A 17756-nucleotide genomic window follows, 5' to 3' on the forward strand; every position below is an offset into this window, starting at 1 on the left:
GGCCTTCCTTTTCCGTACGTGCCAACTACTTATCCCTCGATGATAGTCTTCATCAGATCATTATATTTTAATTTATGGCCGATAAGGTTGCTCTGTCTTCTCGTCAAGGTTTTCTTTTCTTTTATACTCTTAGGACTTCGTAATTGCCAACTCGGTAGATCCATTTGATCCTCATCACCCTTGATTTCTCCGCTGCTGTAATCGTCCATTCCTCGCTTCTATAGAAGAGCATAGTCCCAATTTAAGTTCTGATAAATGTTTCCATACTTCTATGTTTAAATCTTCAGTTTTAAATATATCTTTCTTTTGGTGGAATGCTCTCATCACCTTGGCTATTCTGCTGATAATTTCTTTCTCGCTACTACCTTCGCTATTTATCCTGTTTTCCGAAAAACATAATTCATCAACCTCTACCAGTTATTTTTTCCCTATTTTAACGTTAGTCTTGCCTTCTTCTCATCTGCTGCATAATAATTTCTTGGTTTTCTTTTTGCTTATTTTCAGTTGGTTTACCATCAATAAAATTAAATTAATCAATAAATCCAAGTTAATCATGAAGCATGGAATTCACTATGGAAACTTTTACCAACAATGGAAAACATTTTACATTTACACCAGGATTCGAATCCAGACATTTCCTCTACACACATATACCAGATAGTCTATCAGTTACGAGTCTAATTAACAATATTTCAAAGTCAGTTTCAGGGGGGACTTTCGGTATCCTCGTGAACAGTAGACATATAAACACAGCCACAAAGAGTATCGTAGAATAAAAATATGAATTTTCACCATTAGAAACACTCGATAATGAGTCCTGTTATTGCGTAGAAATTCTGATCACTCGAGTCTCACGAAATACATAAAATAAAATGCATTTATTGGCAACGTAGACAATTAAATGTTTTTTGCGCTAAGAACAAACGGATTGCAACACTAACAAGAACGAAACTCTATGATCACCAAATTCTGTTTTTCCTCCATTTGAAATGTTGATAATCCCTTCTTTCTTGTAAAATTTATGCATTTAAAACTCACAATATGAATAACAAAGAGGTTCACTCAGCAAGCACGAAGGTTTGTTTGAATTACAGTGTCTTATTTATCAGTTATAATACCTATACCATATCTTGTAGGTAAAACATGCGCCCAACACTTTAAGAAACGTGTTGCTTTTTGTCGTTCCCACCGTAACAAAATTATTGAAATGTAATTTCAACGATTTCGTAGCCTAAATTAGGTTATATTGCACATATTAAAGTAGAAAAAATAGGCATAAAAGCCATAAATCTAACACCACAGTAGTTCGAATACAAGCTCGATTTCACGTAATTCCAGCGCTATTACTAAGATAAACTCTCCTACTAATCGAAGAATAGAGTTATAAAGTAATAGTGGCGCCCTATCGCTAATGTATACACGTAATTTTGGCAGCTCCACTGAGTTCTAAGGGGCTATCATCCAGAATTCGCCCGCTCCAACCGCCAACGCCTCCCGCAGACCATTCCCAGGGGAGGTCGATCCTTTTCAATTACCGATCCTCAGGTTTCATTGCTGGCATCATTCGCTGATTCGTGAAGAGAGACCATGGAGCGGAGGAAAGACGGATATCTTGTATCTAATATGTAATTTTGTTTTTAAATTAAATTTATTGTTGAGGAAAATGATCCCTACGTTACCAAGCTAAATTTTCTAAATTTTTATTAAAATTTCTTCTGTGCAAGTACCATCAAAATCATTCTTAACGAGATGAATGTAATAACAATTAAATCAGCACAAGATTGTTAAAAGCAAATTTTGAAAAGGCTGAAATACAAGTGAGGAATATCAATGTTCATACGAAAGAGGTAAAAATATTGTGTGAATGTGAAAATTAATTGAACATATGTCTTGCTTACATTTCAAATAGGGGATGAAGAATATTCTTACAATAAGCGAGGTAGGTATTCACCATAGCATGATTTCTTTTTTCACATAGCAAAGAGGAAAATCGCTATTCGCCCCGAGAATTAAGCGAATGAAAAGAGAATTAGGAGAAGAATTTTTTTCATAGACATACCATGACAAATTATTGAGGAAAATACTCTCCATTAAAATAAGATATATTCTCACCAAAATTAAGAATCGATTAGTGACATACGTTAGTTAGAATGATAAGAACTCAGAGCGTCGTAATTGATATTTAGGTTGCCTCTTTAATAACCTAAGATTTCTAGGGCCTTGCTTATTAATTAGCGAGGGCTGTAGAGTGTGGAAGGTAAGAAATAGGAAAAGTTTGGATGACAACATCGAGAGACACTTATCCAGATTACCCATAAAGTTTTTATAAAATGTAGAAAGATGGCTTCAAAACGTGATAGTTACTTTACAGCCTTGCAGAAATGCAACTAAGGTTATGGGGAAGGAAGTAAATATTCTGAGTCAAAAATCACTCTAAATACGCTAATTGTCTTAGCGGAGGAGATATTTGAATATTTAAAAAAGTAATGAAGTCCAACAAGCCTACTGAAAAACCTTCGAAGCAGCACGAAAGAATTTACCTATACCTCGCTGAAAAAGACAGTAATCCCATGCCATCACTACGAGTAGGAAACCTGCATGGTGGTATAAAATCACTACAACTCGTATTCTCTATATTCTTCAATGAAAAAATAAAAATAGAGCTGAAAAATGGAGATGATAATAGAAAATTAATGTGAGGCAGTGAAATCGTATGTCGTAGAGAAATGAAAATTGTTTTTACACTCGCAACTGGCGTTCACATCTCAGTATTTTAGCCCATACTTTTCCGCATTCTTCATTTCAAGGAGACAAATAATTTTACACTAAACGCCTTGAAAACACTTTCACTGTCAAAACATGAGTTACGTGAAACAAAGCCGCCGCGCCAGAAAGTAATTATTTTGCTGGAGAAAAATGAATTAGATTTTCTTATGACTGAGTGAAAATACGACTTTATTAAAAAGGGGACAATGCAGGCAAGGCTGGATGGGAGAAAGGGAGAGAGAGAGAGGGAGAGGACATAATAAAACCACCAGTGCGACCTGCCTGCGAGCGACCAGCTCGCCTGAAGGGGTATGACGTACGGCTGTAGCTCCCGTAGAAGTATTGTATTCCTGGAAAACTGTTGATTGGACGTAAAAATGGAGCGAATATTGGTCCCCATGAACTATAAAATCGTGCGTTACCCCTGAAAATGGTGTTGTTTCAAAAAATAGGTAAAATTGAATATTAGTGCAATTTATTCTCTTTGAGCGATCTCTAAATGTTAATCAATGGAACTGAAATGTTTAGGATATCCATTCTGCATCCCATAGCATGTTTTAAGAAGTAGAAATGAAAAATCCGAGGAAAAATAAAAAATAAGCGACGCCCTACCCACTACCCTCATTTCACCCACACCCTCTTTCTTCGTTCGCACCCTCCTCCCTTGGGAGTTGTGACCGTCTGAAGAGAAGAATGGCCGGCTCGCCGTACTTGATTCAGCAATGTAGTTCGACATCCTCCTCTACAGTCTCCATGGACACACCAAAGGAGCCTCAACTGCCTGCTTCCACGACCTTATTTCTACGACCCTGGCCAAGTCAACTCAAGACGTCAAACTAAACCATACGCTTTCCCGGATGCTCGCAGTAATTATCGATTTCTCAATTGCTTCCACTAAAAATTAATGCATAGCATAGAGGTACGTTTTAGTCATCTCACAACCAAATTTCTGGAGCTTTCTTATTTATTGCGCAGTATTGCATCCATCTTCGAATGGACAAGGGTGGGCGGACTGGGAATATGTCGGGGGTAAGCATGATCCCCTTAAAAAAATAACGATTTCAAAAAAAGATATCTACCTATCATTCCGAATCAGCCGGATTGTGCCTTATAAAGAGTTTTTTCCACCATGCCATGGTAATTATAATTTAGTTTTTTAAATGCCCAATGATGTAAATGAAACTGAGGAGCTACTACCGTTTCTTCAAGTGGGTCATATATAAAATACAATATACCTTTCACTAAATATTATCAATAATTAAAAACCGGTATATACTAATATTTAGGTAAATCTTATATCACGTTACGCTATGGGCAGTTCGTGTTTACTTTATCAAGAAAGTGTATATAATTACGCTTCAATGCTCAAAAAGGAGACATGCGGACCCGTAAATGTAGTTATTTTGCTATTTCAGCAATTAAAAGTCATTTTTAACTATCTAGTTGAAGCAATGCAGTGAAATTAGTTACTTTGCATTAGTCATTCTTCAGAGATTTATTTCCATGGATATAGATTATCCAATATCAGCAGTGGAATTGCAGAAACACTGTTCTCAATTAACCAAGGAATATCGAGTGCTACACAGTTTAAACCAATGGCGTAGTATTTAATTAATGAGTATCAAGGAAACAACTAATATTACTGTTTACCCGGAGTAGATCCTTTTCAAAGTAAAACCCACCCTTTTTAGCGATGTCCTTTGCCAAAAAAATGAAGATGATACTTAACCATAGGGCAATAAACATAAAGTATATCATATTCACATAATTACGAAAAATATCTTATCATCCGTTCACTTTAATTTTTCCCCAAATAATAAAACTAATTGTGCATCTTTTTTTTTTGGATAAAGAATTTCAGAGTTTGTTTATTTTCGGATCGGTGTATGCGGATGGAACTACACAAATCGCATTTAATTACAGCCACGCCATAATTGAACTCACCAGCTAATACTAATTAAAAGTTCATTGCGTAAACCGATCATTCTAAATGCAATGATGTTCAAGAGCAGCATTATCCTATTATTAAGTATGACTCTACAGACCACCCATATAGAACCGCATTATTATTGCGCTACAGCTAAGTGCATACTTAATTAGCCCTACAGCTAATTTCATGAGTACCACAAGCGAATTATCTGTAGAAATTTATTTCTAAAGCCGCTGAATTCAATTTTATGGCAATAATATGACGTGCCGAAACTCAAACGAAATTTTATGTTTGTATGAATGGGTAAGGGCGTATTAAATATCGCCATGATTAGTGGAATTTATCCAATGAGTAGAAAAAAGAGAATTTATATGAAAAGCGCTAACTAATAAAGATCTCTTCCATCTATAAACCCTTTATAGAAATTTTGAATCGTTAGTAATAGATGAGTAACATGGAATTGTGAACTCCACAAAGAATTAAAAACTTCCACAGTTGAAAAAACTAGAGTTGCGTGAGTATAGAAAGCATTAATTTGGAAATAACCATAGGTAACGTTGCAACTCAATGCGGTATCGAAACCTGAGTTTTCAGAACGTTAATGAATTGATACAATAATGCTATTCATGCCTGATTCCATAAAAGTAAAGGATTTTCTAGACAGCTTATCCTCGTACTACAGACTGATGAAAGAGAATATCATACCCTACAACCAATTTGATGAATTTTCCAAAGGTTTCCACCAAATTTTCCTGTATTTATTAGAAAAAAGAATATATCTACAAGAAAATGGAATTTTTTTATTTCAAATGATGCGAGTGTATATGAAAATAATAATATCTGTTCCAAAAAATTGGAAAAAATGCCGAGTATCGACAACATTAACAAAAAGTATGTTATATACACTTATAATACGATAGTATCCCGCAAACGGCATCAATAGGCATGGTGGGGGTGTTAGCTGTTAGTAAAAATATTGACTGCATTAAAATTTAAAAAAAATTCGAATTCGAGGAATTTGAGTACTGAGTCCTACTGAGCACTTATTAAATTTCTATTTTCATAAAAAAAATTTTTAGGATGTAGGACGAATGTAAACCATTTGGAGCGAGAGAGATATTGATAATTATAATCGGTTGGGACAGGGGAAAATACATGTTGGATGTAAGAAACAATAGGCTGTGATCACATTAGCAACAAGAGCCATCATTTCAGCAGTCAAACCTCTTTTGTGTCGCCAATATGTCGAGTAATTTCATGCATTTTATCAAAAAATGTCCAGAAATTTAAGAAGCCGATGGTTATGTAAAAGAATGACCTCTGACAGGGATTATTTTACGTTCAATTCCTTTGGCAGGATACCACTTCAGTCTTTAAAGTAGAGGGAATGCTCCAAAACGGGCCATTATAAACGGAATAAATTAAATTATATTTTTTCCGTCGAAGAAACGATTTTATTTTTACAAAATCAAGAGAAAATTTCCCAAAATAATTTATGTTATGCTACGGAAATTTTTACTTTGAGAAGGTAAAAAGTTAAGGATAAAAAATATTAAGGATAAAATGTATGACGTAGAATTTTTACCAATGGAGTGGTGACTTGATACACGTAATATATGTATATATAGACCATAATATTTCAATTGTTCAAAGACTCAATATTTTTAAGGCTCCATAAACGCGATTTACAATAGTAATTTCAATCGAAACACATGTACAAAATATAGAATAAAAGATCACGAAAAAAAAATCAAAAATACTTCTTGCTTCATGTTCAAGATTGTTAGTGTCAATGAAGATCTACCTGAGATATAAGCATTACATATGAAACATATTGGATATATTCAAATTTGCATACCGACGACAAAATATTATTTTCCCCATTGTTTTTGAGTAACAAAATATAGGTACCTGTATTATTCTTTTAATTTTCAGGCTACTGGAGAGTATTAATTTCCACTTACGTGCCGGGATGGTGGGAGAGCTGTCTGAGGGTCCACCTATCTTCCTTAGCCCTCCAATCATAAGATGTCAAAACGCTGATACTGAAAATAAATATAACCAGTTAATTTATGTTCGCAGTAGAAGTTGCACAGTCTATCTTCAGTCTATGAAAATGCATAATCATAAAATTATCTTCCCATATCAATTAATTTCAGTAATACACAACGTTGAAGTATGGGGACCAGTTTTAGGAATATGTAAAGCGAAATGTACCCAATCTTTGCGACGAAATTAATCCACAGGCTAATTGGCTTTAGATACTACTGTGACAGAAAAAAATGTAAATACTGCTGTAACGAAGTCAAATTGTATGATAAAAATCATTTTCATTTACTGTATTCCATAGTGATAATAATTTACATTACTTTTCTTTAATGATTGGCAGTGCGACAATAGCACATATTCTTCATCTAACTTGCCTGGTTTTGAAAAGAATAGAAAAACAGTATGCGAGGGATTGAATTGAAAACAGTTGTTCACCTTTCCAATCATAAGAATGATTCACTTAGAAAATAGTTTTGGAAAGGCAAATTGAGCCTAATTGTAAGGAGCGGTCTCTCTACTATCTTTAGGATTCCAACAAACATAGGGGTAGGTAATAAGCGCACAAATAGTGCGAATAAAAATCGCTATAATAGGAAGATAACACCAAATTCCCGTTTTTGACCAAGAAGCCTTCAATTGAATGAGTGAATTTTTTTCCAACAAGAGTTATTCCAATGCCAATTATTTTCAAAACCCTTTTAATATTTTGTTACCTTTATTAAAATAATATGTAAAAAAATAAGGCTTTGAAATTTCGACCAATGCTGCTGCCATCGCTAATTTAACAGAAACTTTATTCAGAAAAACGCAATGCCATATTTATTTTTAAAAACAAATTTTTGGTCCCTGAGGATACCAAATTTTCCAACTCATTGAGCAGCTAAATACTCAAATATCCACAACAACTTGTCGAAATAAACTTTAATTTAAAAGCATTAAAATTCAACCGATAGCATAAGTTTGATATGCCAGTAAAAGGCGAGGGAAAGGCCCCTTTTATAGGCTACGAGGCTATCCCACTGACAACCTCACAGCCTTTTATTTCAATATTGAGGTATTTATCGCTGCTGGTAACTCTCCCTTTTCCAAGATAACTGCTTTGAGCGGCCATTGACGCACACGGGACTCCTATCAATCCCTTTTCACTCCCAACGGCTTTCCCCTCACTGGATGACAGCATTTTATCCCTGCCGTCAAAATTCTTGATTTATCAAGGTCTATTGATTTCATTGCATCCAGTGAAAGCATCATAAGTCATCGATTGACTGAGAAGCAGCAGCAGTGATGGTATGTCAAGTGACGATCGAAATCTGAAGGGGAAGGGTCAGCAGTGGCAAGCAGGAAGGGTTCAGGGTATATACTGGGTATTTCAGGAGGAATCTGCAATACTTCAGGAGAACAATGAAACAATTAATCTTTCAGCTTCATTAAACGAGCGCTTTGAGCGAGTATCAGCAATACAGTTGCGCAACCTCAGCCATTTGGAGAGTAATTGTTTCCGACAATTTTAATCGCACATTTTCGTCCAACCTTAATTATTTAATGCCCTTAAAAACCCAGAGTATTAAATAAAGCGTCAGAAAGGTCTGTAAACACTAGAAAAACCGTTCTCATGGTAACTGCAAAGCGCATTCAATAAAATGCTTGCGTTGCCATAGCTCACTAATCAAGGAGTTTTGGCCTAATGTTTACGGACAAAAAAATGCTTAAAATTGTCTCCTCTACCCCCTCAAAAGCTTTGGATATACGTTCTGAATTACTCTGTATAAACAATAGCGATTCCTGGTTTCTGCTAATGGAAACAATGCCAAAATGTAAAAATCCCAGGTCATGTGCTCCCCGAAGAACATGTATTAGATGATTCCGATGATGATGTCTGTTTCCTTATTGCAAATTAAGATTTGAACATTTTTCTATTAACTTTTACGGTTACAGAAATACATTTACGGTAACAGTTACGATAATTTATAATACAACATATTAATATTACTCCTCATTTACTCTAGCATCCAATGACCCGGTTATCGGGATCTCTATGCAACATTCTAGGCCTAGAATTGCATTAAGCTGTAGAAAGCCTGGTCGGTTGATTTTAAATCAAGTAAGGGTATTTACAACTGTTTTTCATCATAAATATTTACAACTCCACAAAGCCACGCCTGAAGAGATCTCTTATAATCCCGTAGAGCTCTAGATGCTGAGGTTTTTATAGCTGGCCTTAGCTTCTGGCTACTCCATACTCAACTAAAGTGAGATTTAAAGACTGTTGTAAGGAGTGGAATGTGGGATGAGCAGAAAGGCTCAAAGGCCACGCGACATCTGCCTTGGACTCACAAAATGTCAAAGGAGGATTTTCAAACATTCCCCAAGAGCAATCATTGCCACCCCACTCTGCCCTGCATTTTTCATTATCCGCTTACGGAGATAGGAATTCGCATTTTCATTCCTCATCCCATCGCAAGCACTGCCAGTTAAAAATCACGCCACATTCCATTTTCCGTCTAAATGGGTTTTTAAATCTGTATGCCACCAAAAGCTCATCAATCTGCGAAGCGTCGGTGGTGGGGAGGGGTTGGAATGTGGATTCTCTCACGTCCCAGACCGGTATTCATCAGCTGAGCGTTATAACGGCCCCCTTACACTCTGATAAGGGTTTAACCTGAATCATACGACCCTTGACCTTGCACAATTCCAAGGATTCTCAAGTAAACAAGATTTCCTAGATAAAACCTCGAATGCATGCCTAATGCATTCTTGATTTGAAGCTCACCGCTCTTGGACTTAAAACAGAGTTTGTTTATTTGGTATGTTGCCAAGCTACCATAGGAAGCTATTTTTTAAGAATGGAATGAAAGCGTCGATGTAAGCAAGATTACGCAGAATAAATATTAAAAAATATCGTTTAAAAATTAAACTTACACATTTTTTCGCTAAAAAAGAGACGATCGTAATGTTAACGTTACAAATACCAAACTCTTCCGACGCCATATCATGCCTTCAATCATGAAAACTGCAGATGGTTGGCTTGGGTAATATATTGATCCCAAAATCAAACCTTTTCACGAAGAGTGATAAGGAGCGTGCTCTGGACCACCTGCGCCGAAAGGCTCATGAGTCATGCTGCGCTTGTAATACTCGATACAAATAGCTCATATTCATATTAAGGCTTTCATTCGCTATATTAAGAGAAAGACGTTAGCAGTCTCACTTTTTGAGTAATATTTTGTGCCTGACACTAGAACAGCAGCGAAGCATTTCCCTGGAATGTGTATGGAACCATGAATCAGTGGCCTTTCGGGCTACTGCGCATACAACTACGCCATCCAGGTTCCTGATACTAGGTAATGCTGTATACGCGGCAAGCACGAAATATTACATATTGCCATCGTGGGCGGCGTTAGCGCTGGTTTGAGGCTCTCAAGCGGTTATGGTTTCAAGTCCTTTCTCCCTTGCTTTGTCATTCTTGATGAACAGTGAGGGCCCAACATTTAGTACCATGAACCTCGTTATAATTACCATGGAAACTCAAGAACCAGGATGGGGTAGTGATCTGCGCAATAACCCGTAAAGCCATAGGTTTGTGGTTTGATATCCGGTCCAGGGGAAATTAGTAACGCAGCCTTACATGTGAAGTCCAGGTCAGTGTTTGGACCCACCACCTGAATGGTGACGTTTACCAAGGGTCAGATCTCTTTGCTTTTATGATAGAGGATTCCCTTTAGTATTAAGAATAAAACTGGGAACGCGTCAATTAAGGAAACGAGCGCACTAGCTAATGCCTGAATCACATAATCATATTTTTCTCATCCATCAGAGTGGAAGCTTAAGCGATAGCTTATCAGGGACCAAAAGACTGATCGCTCGACCCACCATTTTCTAAATCACACGTTCATTCCCGCCGTCCCTTTTTCCGTCGCTTTACCGCTATTTTCTATACCTACAATTTTCAAATTACCATTTAATTAAATGCCAAGTGTGGCGTTATAACCGCTGTTACCTGAGTGGCTGGAGGACGGTGTCATCAATGGTTTCGTCTGCGGGAAAAGGGACGAGCCGACTGATAAAAAAAGGATGAAAAGCTCATCCCTCGAGCCATCGCGGGAAGGGTTTGAAGGCTCACAAGTATGCTTTATTCCGTACAAAGTCAAATTTCATGTGATTAGGACTCCAATCGCAATTCCTGTTTAGCTTCTAACGTCTAGCAAAAGACAACAACATTACGATACCCCCTGGAGGTGGAAATAACGTGGTGAACTTTGAGGCACAATGTATGTCAAGTTGCATAATTACAAAAGAAATGAGGCACACCGTCGCGGACACATTGATGACCTGAATAATAAGCAATATATTAAGGAATTTGGATGGGTTCGGGGAGCCAACTCGACAATAATGACAAATATCCAAACAAGGAAACAGGAGGTTTCACCGAAAATGAAGGGAATTTGATTTTCAAGAAATTGTTTGCCAAATAAATTCAACCGATTCAGGAGCAATACACAGGAAGTTCTACATCATGAAATGTAAGTTATATGCTCTTTTTGATAGTTATTTAAATGCATACGACGCGTTTCGGCACTCAGAGCCATCATTTGGTACAGCTTTATTTAGCACTACATCTTCTGCCGTTTAAAAATGCAGGCATCAATACCCGAAAATTCCATTTGAAGCCAAAATGTTTGGTTTTATCCTTCATGGGATGCTTGATTTTTAACATAAAAATGTCGTTTACCTGCCACATGAATTCAAGTATCGTTTATACTGACAGCTAATTTTATATCATTTTTAAGAAGTGACACTCATTATAAATATCAAAACTGTCGATATTACATTGCTTTAAAATTAGAATTAAAGTCAAAATAGTTAAATAAACTTATCAACTAAAATAGCAGGATATCTACGGATTGAAACATAAACTTTATTTTTGATATTGAAGGATGCTCAATGTACTGTAATAAGTAATGTCCATAAAGGTATAAATGAGAAGCTGTTTTAATATGAAGTGTCTACATGGGATAAAATTTTCAATTGAAGCTTTCAGGTGTCACCGTATTTACCACATTGATACTTGTCACGGTATAATGTCTTTAGAAGGCAACATTATTTCGTATGAATTCGGATAACGGAGACTGAGAAAATATATTTGTATTCCAGCTTCCTATTGCCCTAATCCTGGAGAACAGGGAAAGTAGATGACAATAGTTGTTTTATCAGACTTTTAATTGAGCTATTTAAGTCACTGTATTCCTTCTCTCTTCAGGATTATCGTCAGTAGTATTTATTGGTCCTTTAACTGAAAATATACATGAAATAACGATCTAAATATACTCACGACTGTCCGTCATCCAGTCTTCAGCTTTAAAATTGATAGAGAATCTTTCAATTTCTATAGTGTTGTGGATGAGTTCATCTAACTTTTCTGGAGCAAAAACCTCACTTTTTAAATTCACATTCAATACCCTTCGTTGAATAAGGCATCCTTTTAAGTATAGAGGCTGTTTTATCCGTTTTAATGAGGAAGTGTGCTCTCATTTTTTTATTTGGTTGCGGAAATGTGTTCTGGTGTAATACAGCAGGTCTAAAACGCAATTGTAGTGTATGGTTTAAACAACTTCTCTGACCAAGTTGCTGTCATGACGATTCATGGGAGCAGTCGTATGACAGAGTAGCCAAACGCCCCCTGATTCCCGCGGAAATCCCTTTCACCCCAAATCGATGCTATGAAATAACGGGCAATGACGTGTATCAATTATTACGTAAGATTAGTAATATTTTGATGGAATAAGGATATGTTTTGATCATTTTAATGTTTCTGACCTGAGTGAGAATAAGGACTACAATGAATTGACGTCAGTACGGTGTTTATCAATCGCGGGACAAAATTTCTTCTTGGATGGTTTTTCCTCGTTTGCTGCATCGTATGATACATGCGAGATTTGAAAAAGTTATGCATATAATTTACGTCTGCATCATACAAGTAAATGTATTAGAATATCCAGCAGCCTTAATTTTAAAATACTTATATAGTCTACCTACAAAAGACGACGTAAGATGAATCAGCTGGTTCTTGTAATAAATGCAGGTAAAGACTAAAAACTTAAGAGGGCCTTTTTTGAAAGCTTCTGGACTCTGTCACAACTTTCCCCATGTTTAAATTTCACCCTTCAATACGTAGAATATATGAGCATAATTATCCCCTTCATTTTGAAATGCACGCGCACTACAGAAGTATGCATATTCATGGCCATAAAAAAGCGCTAACGGTTTTAAGGTTTGAGTTGGAGGCCGAAGTCAAAGGAGAGAGCTACCTATGAAAGATTTAAATCTAATTAAAAAGTCACATGAGACGGGAGCAAAATTTGAAAAAGGGAAAAAAGAAATAACGGCTTAAAAGAAGCTTCAACACTAATCCTCAATCGTTTGCTCATGGCCTTGCACCTTATCTCACTTTAATTAGCGCACGCCAAAGAGAAAGCTGGCTTCATCGCGGTATTAAAAAGTTTGAATCCATTGGAAGACTTTAAAAAAAAAACGAAATTCTATCAAAATAAGCAAAACCAATGGGCAAGTAAATCCGCAGCTACGTGGGAAGTTAATCGGGTTATGTCAGGAAAAGCCGATAATCGTCACGAAATATATTTAACGAGTTATTGAGGGGAATTTTTCGTCGACTCATTGCTTTATCATGTATTTATGCACCCGTTAGTAACTTAAATAACAGTTATTGGCAAAAATCCTTCATTGGCCACCAAGGTGTTACCCCAACGACAGTGACGTACATCTTTTTTTCGTTGAGTGGAATCGGTAAAATGAAATATCACGATTCAGGGCTAAAATGAATACTAAAACTGCCGAAAATCCGGATTACCAGAGGAAAATCTATTTAGAGTTCCACAGAGATTACCAGGCTAATGAAATGGTTAGATCTATCACTTATTGATCAGATCTAAATTATAAAATTTCTTGTTACGGATCTCAATTTATAAAGATTAAAATAATTTTGTAAGTCCTTATTATTATAGAGGTACCAAATGTGGCCTCATTGGTTGATACTCAGCGAAACTCGGTACAACATTGTGAAAACGTATGCCATGATTTAACTCATGCATTCAGGGAAAAAAAGTTATTTCAAGAACGTAGAAGCTCAATTAATCGCAGAATAAAACTCAGTGGGCAAACTCATGCCAGTTATTAAGTATTTACCCATAAAAATGCATGTGTTTCTTGGTAGAAAAAATACCATCGGATAGCTTCTGCTTTCACATGCCTACCTTTATTGATAAATACTTGAACCCATCGCTAGTTTGGAAACTCAAAAATACACGTTTATTCATCATAATATCTGCAATATATTCTCATTAAATTGAGCGTTCATAATGTTTTAACAGACGTAACTATATATTCACACTCATCCCTTGCTAGAATAATCTTCGATAAAATTTTAATATTCGGTAAATGGGGATTTTAATCCCGGTGAAGAACCCATACATAGTTTATGAAGGGATTATTTTGCGAAATTATAGAATATCTAATGAGAGAAAATTTAAAAAAAATGAAAAGGCGATGCTATATTTTCGAAAGATTTTATGAAAATTCTTCAAATACTTAGATACATGTGTATGTGAGAGCACTAAAAATATGTTAGTTCTACCAGCCCGATTGCGAATTTACTTTAATCGATTTTAAACAAATATTAATTATTGAATTTTTAACGATTGATATATTACACTATCATGCACACAAAATTGTACCATTGATGCGATGATGCAATTTCGAAAAGTATTTCAATTCTCATAATGTTTTTCCCGGATTCAGAAATAATTCTTTCACATAGGTTTGTCGGTAGTTGATTATTTCATATTTAATAGTCACCTAAGTGTTTAAGATAAGCAGCGAACAAAAAACTCATGCATGCAAAGTTCCGCTTTTCATGTCAAGTATGGCTTCCATCATTTTTATGAACTAGGAAGAATTTCAAGGAGTCCCCTTGAAACAAAATTACACCGAGTTCATAATGTGAATGTAAGGTCGTGAAGAAAATGGATTTGGACATTTCGTACAACTCTCGGGTGATGTCAGAGAGCTTTATCAAACCACAGAGGCATCATGAGACGGCCACCTCCTAGTTCTGCTGGAACAAAATCTCACCCTACACTATACATCTTTCCATTCTTCCCATTATCGCTTTTAGTTCATCCCTTGTAGAAGCTTTTTTGTTCTGTAAAACAGAAAAAGAATAGGAGTTGGAAACTCTGCTTGCCTTCTTTCCAGGCAGATGAATAGATATAAAAGGACGGCTCTTCAGGCGGAAGAATTTTACTTGGAGATAGCAGACACTCTCGACTTCGCCATTTCTCGTGTCCGATCGCCGCAAAAACCTACAGCCAACCGCCTACATTTCGGGAGCAGAAATCCACCCTCCCGGGAGAGGAAAGGTACCTAAGTAACAGAGACGTGTGCGTGGGCAGAGTGAGGGAGCAGAAGTTTGCCTGTCCATCCGAAATCACCCGCCTGCTTCATTGCGTCGTCATTCCACTTCACGGACCTAAACATGGTCGACCTGAAGCACTCACCTAAAGCTTGTGGAATAGTATTCCTACCAACACTTAAAAGAATCCAGTTCAGTGTTTGTTTAAAAAAAATTGGCATCCATTAAACCAATAAGGGTCTTAATTTAATACGAATGCTTAACCTCATTAAATGACTGATGTTATAGTTCTTAATAATGTTACTGCTTTGTAAATCTATGTGTAATCGAGCGAAAATACAAATTATGTGAACCTGATTTTTTGTATGCTCTTAGAATACGAAGGCAAATTAGGAGAGCTCGAAGTGGAGACGAAAAGATATTGCCTTTTATTGACGTGATTTTTTTCAATTTCTAAAGATTGAAGGTGTTGCCGACCTTTATTTCTTGCTTTTTTCAATTCGTTCAGCTCCATTCCATTCCTCTAAGAATTAAAATAATTACTCTCTTTATTTTATCGTAAATTCATGGATATTTATGAGTATATTCTTATATATGCCATACTTTCGACATTCCTTACCGCAAGCAGTGAAGGAATAGCATTAAATGGCGTATCCAGGTGATAAACCACATATTTTCCAAGCTATAAACAATGCTAAAAACTTCATACCATCAAAATTACCCAATCTCCTGTATGTACGTCTTTTTTTCCTTGTGAAGCCTCTCTGCGATTTCTTAACAACAGAAAATTTATTTTTGTGTCACTGATATGGTATATGTTGTCAACATGGTGTGTGTTTTCCGATGCAAAACAAATAAGTATTTAGCAGTAAAGCTTTCTCAAGTTTTGCACCGGGTCAGGTCCTCCATATCGAAACGTTGGAAGGAGATATGAAGGACCTGACCCGGTGAGAAGCCCGAGAAAACTTTACTGAAATTGTTCGCCGAGGGGGAAAAAAACAAAAATTATGTCATATAAGTATTTCCTTTTCTTCCCTCTTATAGGTTCCTAGAGCATTATTGTTATAGTATTCTATCGATTAACGTAGGTTTCCATGGAGTACTAAAGAAGTGATCTGGGAGCCTCCCTTTCCTTCCAGCGCTGCCTTCTTCAATTCACTGTAAGGCCTACTCCCTTTCAATCTACCTAAAAATCCTATTCTTTTCCTTCCCCTCCCTCGTTTCCCTAGCATTCTACCCTCCAACACTGTTCTCAGCATCCCCTCCCCGCTAAGTATTCGCTCCATCCATACATTCTGTCTCCTCCGTACCTCATCTAAAAGCTGCCTCTCCTCGCCAACCATATCCAGCACTTCCTCGTTCCTTTTCCTCTCCGTCCATTTCACCTTTTCCATTCTTCTCCATACCCAGATCTCGAATGCCTCCAATCCTATCTCGTCTTCTTTCCTCATATGCTCCTAGAGCATAATAAACATTGGTTAATTCAGCCTTGTTCAGCAACATGAAAACCCGTATCGGCTTTCTGCGGTATACACTAAGCCACCCACCGTAGTGCAACAACCTATCGCCCCTCAAAACCTTCCGGCTTCTTATCTTCCCAACGAAAAGCTCGGCCAAAGGGAATGAGCCCCGTGCCTCTGCCGCAACTCGCAGCCGAACTTCCGCCACGCTGCGTTCCCCGGGCCCTCCAACGAAACGACGGGGGCTAGGAGTTTTTGTTTAGAGCAACCAGCCTCTCTTCCCACCCTGCCCCAACTCTTTTTCAATATCCCAGAGCAACGAACTTCCACCCTCGGAACGCTTAAGGCCACAAAAGAGAAAGAAGGCTGAAGATATTCCGCCTCTGCAGCCGATACTGCAAAAGGGCTTATCGGGAGCGATGTAAACCTAAAAACCTAAGACATCCCCCCACCAAGCTCGCATGCCGAGAAGATGCTATTTATATTCTTGTAGCTTCTTTAAAAAGGAACGACAAAATTTTGGTCCCTTAAAACTAGGGTTGAGACAGATGTTATCGTGTAAAGGTGTGGGTTATAACGTTATCAAGCAGCTGAACTTGCTACTCAACTTTCGCATGAATGGTCCCAAATTTTTTTATCTGACGGGTCCCAGATAATCTTTATTAGATGCAAATGACAGGGTTATGAAAATTATCAAGTGACGATCCATTGCTACATGAAAGAACTAGAAGAAAGAGGTTGTGCACGCCAAATTTCACAATATTTGTTAAAATACTATGTTCACCAGGTACGATTTTCAAGATTTAAGTTCAAATTACGGGCAATATTCTATTTAAATGTTAGGCAGTGGCCATGGGGGGTCCGGACCCTTACCCCCGAAACGAAATTTCTGGCTACGCCACTGATGTCAGGCAATATGCTACAAAATTGGATTATTGGTCCGTAAGGCGTACCTAATGGGGCTCAAATATTCTTTCTGTTATTCGCAGCAGAGATTAATTTAGAGATATTTTTCCGTAATTGTAGAGCGAAAGAATAACGCTAATTAACATGGCAAAGTATAAGCTTTCAGATAAAAAAACCGCCTTTCGTTCACTTCCTTTCATTTGTCTGATCATTATCCACT

General features: G+C 37.0%; 1 long non-coding RNA gene across 3 annotated transcripts in view; it reads right to left on the reverse strand.

Annotated features, from left to right (window-relative positions):
- LOC124154136 overlaps positions 1-17756 on the reverse strand; it is a 628788-nt gene that overhangs the window by 188527 nt on the left and 422505 nt on the right. For all 3 annotated transcript variants that reach the window (XR_006863842.1, XR_006863841.1, XR_006863840.1), the window contains exon 3: positions 6661-6741. This is a non-coding gene — a long non-coding RNA (uncharacterized LOC124154136). The remainder of the gene's footprint in view (positions 1-6660; positions 6742-17756) is intronic.

The sequence above is a fragment of the Ischnura elegans genome, chromosome 2, assembly GCF_921293095.1.
Source record: "Ischnura elegans chromosome 2, ioIscEleg1.1, whole genome shotgun sequence".
NCBI classification, from domain to species: domain Eukaryota; kingdom Metazoa; phylum Arthropoda; class Insecta; order Odonata; family Coenagrionidae; genus Ischnura; species Ischnura elegans.